Here is a 9899-nt window from a genome sequence, read left to right on the forward strand (position 1 = left end):
TGCACACCAAATTTGGTTCAATTCTAACAAGTATAGGGCTCCGCGGATCCAATTGAATTTTTCAATTTAAACAGGAAAATTAAAAAAAAAAATTCCAAATTTTTCTGCCAACCCCATGAAATTGTTGAGCTGTCTTCAAAGACGTTGCAAAACAAATTTGAGTCAATTCCGACGAGTAGAAGCGGAGTTATGTGAGTTTTTCGTTGATAAATCGCGGATTATCCACCAATCAAGGATAATCCGAGAAATATCAACGAAAAACTCCAATAACTCCGCTTCTACTAGTTGGAATTGAGTCAAATTTGTTTTGCATGGTATCTGAAGACAGCTCAACAATTTCATGGGGTTGACAGAAAAATTTGAAATTTTTTTTTTTCAATTTTCCTGTTTAAATTAAAAAATTCAATTGGATCTGCGGAGCCCTCTACTTGTTAGAATTGAACCAAATTTGGTGTGTAGCGTTTTTTAGGGTAACCTGACGATTTAAGAGGTGAACGGCTTGAATCGGGAAAAAAAAGTTATTTTTGAACAGCCCTAATGGAGACCCACGGGCATAATGTTCCCGGTAAGCTGCGGATGTGCGCAAGCAAATGCGCAATGCGGACACGTGCGCACAGAAAATCTAAGCTGCGCAAAAAAAATCCGACGTGATGACCTTTTTTTTGGTCATCGTTACGCACTGTTGTCCAAGGGACCGCGCAGTGAGTTGGTGAGTGCGCGCAGACTCGTGAAAAATTAGAAGGAACATTGCCCACGGCCACGGGCCACGTTATCTTGTAAGACCTGAAAGTATCGGCGGGCCGCTCAAAATCCCGTGGCGGGCCGTATGTTGCCAGCCCCTGCCATTGACGATAGTTAAGAAGACGTATGGTTGTTAGTTTCCACTGAATTTCAAATATTATTTTCATGACATGCAAATCTATTTTGGTAAAAATAGAAAATGAATGGTCTAGAAAACACTCATGTAAGTAGTCTAAAAAGTAGCTTGAGACTAGGCGCTCGTAAGAGCATTCTAAATCGCACCATAGATGCAAATAATGGCGATTATTGATTCATTATTGTTATTGAAGTTCTCATATTCAGAAACTACATCTCTTGCTGGTTTCTATGATGATTTCAGTGATAAAAGCAATGGCGAAATCTAAAAAGTGCTATGTATTTTGGGTTCGAAACCGTGAAAGCGGTGCAAAACGACTTTGAAGTAGTAGCAGTGGACTACGTTGCTGTCTGTATTTTGGTCAGTCTGTCGCATGTAAAAATTATGCTCCCCGTCGGGGAATCGAACCCCGGTCTCCCGCGTGACAGGCGGGGATACTCACCACTATACTAACGAGGAAGCCGATAGAATAACGCCGTGATGTAGTTCTGTTGCGTAACTGAAGTTGGCAACAATACGAGAGAATCGTAAACACGAGTGCCCGTCTGCCCGTGTACTGGATATTCGCTTTATGTCTCTACCAATGTTCCCTCTATGTAACTGCTCCTAACGTAAGGAGAGTTATTGATACCACTTTTAATTGAACTCAAATTCTACGACCGATCCAGACAAACGATGATCCGTTGATGAAGGTTGAAATGATATATTCGAATGAAAGACGTAACAAATGAATGTCCCCAATACAGCAAATAAGGTAGGTCGTGAAACTAGGTTTTAAAATAGTGGTCGCCTGCGGTTAGAGTTAGATAAAGAGACAAGCCTGCACGATTAAAACACAGGTTAGTGACTATAGAGACCACACATTACGCAACGTAAGCAACAACGTACATACAGCAAACAAACTAAACTAAAGATGCGACACCCAATCAGCATATATAACGGACAGAACACGCGGCGCCTCATCAACTAATGATAATAATCACCACACTAACCGAACTAGACCACACTAAACTAACACTGCAGAATACTGCAGTAACACTCTAATTTTTGACGAGTCTGCGCACACTCGCCAACTCACTGCGCAAACCCTTGAAGAACAGTGCGTAACGACTAGAAAAAAGGTCATCACTTAAGATTTTTTGTCGCAAGTTAGATTTTCTGTGCGCAGAGACCGTGTCAGCACTGCGCATTTGCGCACGTGCGCAGCTTAGAGGGAACATTGGTCTCTACTGCCAGGATCGTAACAGCACTTCGGTCAGGCCCCCTAAAAAACTTTGGTCTTGGGCCCCCCATAGGGTTATAGACCGAACCTCGGGGGGGGGGGGCTTCGCCCCCCAGACCCCCATCCGCCGATACCCTGTTTACCGCTATTTATCATCTTCGTTGGGAGTTTATTTTGATTAATCAGCTTCTGTCGCCTAAGCGCGCGAATTATCTAGAATTCATGACTGAATCGGTCAGTATGATCGGGAATTGCATATATATTCTTATCAATTTTTATCTTCTCTATGCTCACGTAATCAGATTTGCCGGTAGAGCTGAGTGAGGTGTGTTTGAAAAGGTAGGACCACTCAATAATAATTAAACATCTTCGGGCGTATACCCGTTGGCAGGAACGAAACAGCACCTCGTCTGGCCCCCAAAACGTGGGTCTTGGGCTCCCATAGGGTGGTGAAACGACCCCTCCATCACATTGTTCGCGTTTGTCAGGAAATCATCTGTACTGTATTGTCAGCCAGCGCGAAGCGCGAAAATTTTCGATAATTTATGATAAAATCGGTCAATCACATCGGCGATTGCATATATATTATGCTATCAATTTATTATCCTCTCTACTCACGTAATTAGATTTAGCCTACCGGTAGAGCTGAGTGAAGTGTCCTGAAAACGGGAGGGCCCGTAAATAATAATTATTAAACATCTTCGGGCGGGCGGACCCGTTGATATGACTTCGTTACATGATGTTATTTCGTGACTTCCAGTCTGCTATATCAAAAAATATAGAATCGCCCAAACGTAGGCTTCTAAACTAAGAAACGCACACGATTTCAAATTGGTATTTCTTCACTGGCATTAAATTTTTCATAGCGGGATGGTATTTGTCTTGTGAGGTTCAGATTGCAAAGACAGGAACATTCGGCGCCAGTCATTTAGACGCCTATGGACAATTAAACCTATATGTATTTTGTATATAAAACGAAGTCTTCGGTCAGCATAAGGGCGTAGACCTTTGCGGCCAAGGTTTTCTCGCTGCCGATCGTTCTGGCACACTTCTTGGAGTCGCATGTTATATGGCCAGCGCGAAAAAATTTTCAAAAATTTACATAAATTTTCAAAAAATACTCTATATGATTTATGCTAATTCACGAAATAATTTTGGGCCCCCTTCGAGCTCGCCCCCCCCCCCAATTGGGGGGTTTGGGGTGCGGCAGTTACGGTGCTGTCTACTGCATTGAATTATAACTAACCTACGGTAGGTTGTAGTTATCTTGGGCTTACCATATTTTGGAAATCTAAAAAGAGGACACTTTTTCAGAAATTTGAGACTTGCAAAACCGGAAAAGAATTCTCAAAAATCGGTGAATTTTTCCCACTTTGTGATCGGTTGACTAAAAAAAAAGGTCAACTTGCCCGCTCAGAGCCCCAAATACCGTTTTCCTCTCCACATTGCTAGGTGATTGACTAAAAAAAAAAGGTCATCTTTTCGCTCAGAGCTCAAAATACCGTTTGAGCGTCACTGCTGTGCTAATTTACGACATATCACTCGCATTTTGCTCTAAATATGACCTAAATTTTCAAAAAAGAGGACAAAATCTCAAAAAAGAGGACAAAAGGGCGTCCTCCGAGGACACTTTCAAAAAGTCAAAAAAGAGGACAAATCCTCTTAAAAGAGGACGTATGGTAACCCTAAGTTATCTGTAATTGAATACTCAAATGAAAAGAATAGGTGATATATTCAGCTGTAGTGTGATGCTATGAAATGATTAGTTGAATGTATCGTCATTATTTTAATATAGGACGTAGCATATTTTTGTCCTTACTGCTTTTGCGACTCATGCAAACAATAAAATCTTTATCAATTCAAAATGGCGCACGATTGCGACAATGAAATGATAGTAGGGCATCGAAACGCCTTGGAGTAGCCTTTTAATCAGCAGACAGCCACCTTTGGCATAGAGCAGGAGCGGGCAGCATACGGCCTGCGGGCCGGACCAGTCCGTAATGGAATTTTAAGCGGCCTGTAGACAGTTTCAGAGAGTGGCATTTGGTGTCACATTATCAAAAAGTCAAGCGAGAAGAATATAGTTTCGCGTTGAATAAATCTTCCACAAAATATATGCTTCTGCGAGCTTGCGGAAGACCGTGAATTATATATTCAATTATACAAAAAGTGATTTCTAAGAAATGCCAAAACTACTGGGATTGGAAGTATAGCCTACCAAATGAAGGCGTGAAAGTGAAGTGAAAAGCGAAAGTGAAGGTGTGAAAAGTACTAGAGCAGCGGTTCTCAAACTTTTTTCGACACGCTCAGTGAAAAATTTCGCGGGATCATCTACCAAAACGTTTTAATGACGAAGAAAATTGTAATACATGAAAAAGGTTCACAGTGCAGAACCAAACAAGGTTTGTTTGCCAAACGCGAACCTCCGATTTCTGAGATATTCACACACCGAACGCGAGCATTACGTTCGCACCATCTATTCCTATTACTAGGTATAGATCACTTGCTTTGTAATTCCCATTAAATCAGTCCATTCTAGATCAGGTTTGCATTTCCAGTTTAAGTGAGTTCCTTCTTTTTTTTTATAGTTCCCCATTCATTATCTATAAGTCGCTTTGGGTACCGCACACTCCGGATTGTTCTTGGATAAATCCCCTTAATATTTCATATATCATTACATGCACGTTTTTGATTTAATTCTACTGATAGTGCTCATTCAATGTTTTTAAAGCTTTTTGTTTATATTCTTCATAAACTTTGGTACATTTGAATGATTTCGTCCATTCTTCTACTTTTTCCGCGAACCATTTTTTTACTTCTAGCCCATCCTCACATTCTACTTGATCCACTTCATCAAGAAATTCTCCGTGGTCCAGTAATCCTTGAAGGCTGACTAGTAGGCTATTCATTGAGAAGAAATTGCCAGTGTTGGGATGACTCGAGTCACTTTTTTCGTATGACTTGACTTGACTTGACTCGAGTCACTTTCCTAAAATGACTTGACTTGGCCCGGCGCATCAGAAATGTGAATTGACTCGTGACTCGGAGCAAAATTCACGAGTCAATTTAAAGTCATCACGTTATCGGTGCCGATAAAAATCACTGTCTTGCATATGGTCGGATTGTTCGCGAAACCCTGGTGTAACCCATGGGAGCGACCAACCAATCAATAATCGTACGCTTTACTGAGCCTCCATCGTTCTCTCACAGATAAATCGACCGCAAACGATGTAATCGAAGCTTACGAAGCTTACGTTGTCCTAAATTAGTAGTAAAGTAATGTAATAGCAAAATGTCTATTTCTGTTCTCTGTTCTTACCTTAACCAAACATCTTGCTTGAATGAAATTGAATTCGAATATAGTTGATATATTCCTCAACCATTGGCGAAGGCTCGAATTGTATCATATCAATTTGTAAAAGGGTGGTGTATTGCATCTTATTAATTCGTTTCTCTATTTTGGCTGGTAACTATAAACTGAGGCTATGCAATTACTTACGTAGTTAAACAGTTCTACGTATATGTGATCTATGCCTTCTTGCGTGTATATTCAATTCTATATTCGTCTATCGGTTCAGAAACAATGACCACTCCATCTGTATTTCAGAAAGCTAGCAAAAGACAATGACGTATTCATGCCTCATACTTTGAAAAGGCAACTTGACTTGAATTTTGACTTGACTCTTGACTTGACTTGACTTGACTCGACTTGACTCAAGTCACCTCCAGAAATCGAGTGACTTGACTTGACTCGAGTCACCTTCGAAAATCGATTGACTAGACTTGACTCGAGTCAAAACGTGCAATGACTCGAAATGACTCGTGACTCGGAGGTAGTGACTTTATCCCAACACTGGAAATTGCTTGTCTTTACATGTCTTCAAACGGCCCTTCTAAGGACTACAGCCCTATCCCGGGTTAATATTTTTGATGACACTGTTGCAAGCCTTTCCGTGACGCCAGGCGCCATCATCATCATCATCATCATCGGTTTATTAGCAATTTTACCAGTTCAATACACCACAAAAATGCGATACAACGAAAACTTGGCGATTTCTAGTTTCCGCATATAGCTTCTATGTTTAGGACACCGAATCTCTTCAGCACAGACTTGTTGGATGGGCAGCCAGGCCCATTTGGGGCACTAGCTATGATTCGGAGTACTTTATGTTGTAGTTTTTGTAGCGGCTTGAGTGCAGTTTTACTGGCAGCCCCGCAAACAGAGGATGCCATAATGTAACTTCGATTGGATAAAGGATTTAAAGAGTATCAGAAGAACCCATGCTGGCATGAAGCGTCTATAAGGATGTAGAACAGGCCGCACTTAAGTAATAATTTAGAGACTGAATATGACTCTTCCAGGACATGTTCGAGTCCAGAAAACCCCGAGATATTTGGCATTATCTGTGTTGGAAACGGGCTGACCAGCGATAATAACGGTTAGGTTATTTTTTGAATTTACTGTCAGCAATTGGGATTTCGAGGCGTTTATGCAAAGGTTATTCTGGACAGTCCACTCACGGACCTTAGGCATTTGGTCACTAGTTAGGACATCCAGCTCTGCCGTCGAAGATGCGGAAGAGAGCAGGTGAGTATCAGTGGACATGATCAGTGAGTATCAGTGAGTATCATCGAACAGTGTGGTGTTCAATGAGGAGGCTTCAAAAATGTCGTTGACATATAAGGTGAAGAGGACCGGTCCAAGTACTGAGCCTTGGGTAGCCTCTACACCACAGGCCCCCAGATGAGGAGAGGACAAGGTGTTTGAGATCGCAACCATTTGTTGGCGTCCAGTGAGGTAACTTTTCATGAGCTCAAATTGTGGGCCCCGAAGTCCGTAACGCGCCAATTTCGAGATGAGAATTTTATGATCTACACAGTCAAACGCTTTTTTAGATCGAGAAATATGCTACATCCCACATTTCGCTTCTCTGAGATATCATAATACTGTTCGGCCATTGTTAGGAGGGCCTGTGAGGTTTGGTGTTTGTTTCGGAAGCCAAATTGTTGAGGGTAAATGACGGACATTTTGGCGAAGAATGAGGATAGGCGGCAGAGGAACAACTTTTCGAATACAACCCCGATTCATGGGAGAACGGATATCGGACGGTAGTTCGTGACATTAGTTCTATCCCCAGCTTTGTGTACAGGGACTACTCTGGCTTTTTTAGATAGCTTGCGTAGACTCCATTTTCTATCATGAAGTTGAAAAAATGGGCGATATACTGACCGATATGCATGCTTATCATTTTTAAAAACCATGATGGGATTTGATCAAAGCCGACGGCCTTGTGCGATTTCAGTTTGTAGATGGCTACTTCGACTTCGTATTTGGTCGTAGGTTCAAGCACAATAGACTGGGATATCGATCTCACCTCTGAGCTGACCGACACAGGTTTTGTAATAGAAGAAGCAATATTAGGGCCTATATACGTTACAAAAATGTTCATTGAAGTGATTCTCGATGGCCGCCGGGTCTGAAAGTTTGTTTTCGATATCCGAATTCACGATTTCCGAAACAGACTTATGTCCTTTTTCCGTTGTAGGAGAGCGAGTTAAGTCCTGGCCATGTTTTACGAGAGTATCCTTTTTGTGTCTATTGAATAATCTCTCATTGTACTTTGCTTTTGCCTTGGAAATGACACCAATGCCGACATCGCCGACGCGATGCCGCTCGGAATTTCGCGGGTACATTATCACGTCGCTGGACGCCATGTTATAGTGTCTATGTCAATTTCTGGTGAACTCCGGACTAATCTATTTAATAATATAGGCTTGCAATACGCACTGAAATCGCTGATCAATGTGGTCATATTACGGGGGTGTTCATAGTCGCGCGAATTTTTTTTAGATTTACTAATGAATTTCGTCGTTAATATTAGTTAGTAGTTTTACATATTATACTATCAAACATTTATCTTTTCTTAACCCATGTGATCAGATTCAACGGTATAGAGTTGATGGAGAGGGTGTTTTCAAAAATTTAGGGCAACTAATAAATGACTTAGCTTCATGCGCGAGCCGCATATCTATCTTTAGTTGTAAAAGAGCCACAACATAAAAATTCAAACATAGGAATTTATTCCGTCATAAAGAAATGTAGGCTATCGATCGAATGCAGTTTATTATTGTGCGTGATGATACCTGGGATGATCAGACGATGCAATGTGTTAGAAATCTGGCTGATATGACGTCCGATGCGGAGCAGTTTCTTCAGGGGCTGATGAGCAGATTTCTGCTCGGTAATCTTATGACTCCGTAAATCTGTTCAGCTTCAGACAGCTTCCTCAGGCTCAGTACTTGGACCGGTCCTCTTCACCTTATATGTCAACGACATTTTTGAAACCTCCTCATTGAACACCACACTGTTCGCTGATGATACTGACCTCCTTTCTTCCGCATCTTCGACGGCAGAGCTGGATGCCCTGACTGGTGACCAAATGCCTAAAGTCCATGAGTGGACGGCCCAGAACAACCTTTGCATAAACGCCTCGAAATCCCAATTGCTGACTGTAAATTCAAAAAATAACCTAACCGTTAATATCGCTGGTCAGCCCGTTTCTAACACAGATAATGCCAAATATCTCGGGGTTTTATTGGACTCGAACATGTCCTGGAAGAGTCATATTCAGTCCCTAGAAACTAAATTATCTCCGAAGTGCGGCCTGTTCTACAGCCTTGGGCGCTTCATGCCAGCATGGGTTCTTCTGATACTCTTTTAAATCCTTAATCCAATCGAAGTTACATTATGGCATCCTCTGTTGGGGGGCTGCCAGTAAAACTGCACTCAAGCCACTGCAGAAACTACAGCATAAAGTACTCCGAATCATAGCTAGGGCCCCAAAGGGGCCTGGCTGCCCATCCAATAAGTCGCTGCTGAAGAGATTCGGCGTCCAAAACATAGAAGATATGCGGAAACTAGAAATCGCCAAGTTTATGTATCAGTTTCACTGCGGTCGTTGCCCTGAATATTTCAATGACTTCTTTACCTCTGAATCAAAAGCGCACAAGTACAACACACGCGCTTCCACGTCGTCCAAATATCATATGATCGACCGAAAAGATCATCACTCTATCAAATATGCCGGACCTGATGTGTGGAACAGTATCCCGCCGGCCATCCGGCAGTCGACGAGCATGTCCACATTCAAGTCGAAATACAAGCAATTACTACTTAATAAATACAGTCCATCCTCAAGATTACCGGACCACGACTGACCTATCGATCTCGCTTCCCATGACATGCCGCCCTAATTCTTGTCGCTTCCTTTTTCTATACTATCTTTCTTACTTTGATTCAGTGTGCAAACTGTGCATGCCTCCTCTTTACATCGCCTAGGCCAAGGTGGGTGTTTGATTCCATAGACAGCTCCTAGTCGCTTCGACATCTTCCTTTCTTTTCATTGTATCGCATTTTTTGTGGTGTATTGAACTGATAAAATTGCTAATAAACCAATGATGATGATCCTAAATACTCCGAATTCATGTAGCATGATGTTTTGAGCTGTCTAAGAATTTTATGTTGCAACGTATTCTTTCTATTTTTCATGCAACTTTGTACTGCAAATTTACTGAAGTAGCCTATTTCTTGTATATTTCTATTATCTTTGATTAGCATAACAAAGAGCTGTGTGAGGGATTAGCTGCATCGTAACGTATATCTATGACGCAGCAGTTGGCTTGCAAGCTAGAAGTTCAACAACCACCCAGCCAAGCACGGTAGTGTTCGAACTAAATTAAAAGTGGAAGTATGACTATTGACTTTTGGTCAAGCCGCCCGCACAAACGGAAGCAGGATAT

The 9899-nt window shown here is 41.8% G+C and overlaps 1 non-coding gene across 1 annotated transcript; it reads right to left on the reverse strand.

The window, feature by feature from the left end:
• Positions 1 to 1264: 1264 nt before the first annotated feature.
• Positions 1265 to 1336, reverse strand: Trnad-guc (transfer RNA aspartic acid (anticodon GUC)). The gene has a single exon. It is a non-coding gene; the product is annotated as a tRNA-Asp (tRNA).
• Positions 1337 to 9899: the final 8563 nt, after the last annotated feature.

Source organism: Botryllus schlosseri, chromosome 7 (genome assembly GCF_051294905.1).
Source record: "Botryllus schlosseri isolate E-star chromosome 7, Bs_hap1, whole genome shotgun sequence".
In the NCBI taxonomy this organism is placed as follows: Eukaryota; Metazoa; Chordata; class Ascidiacea; order Stolidobranchia; family Styelidae; genus Botryllus; species Botryllus schlosseri.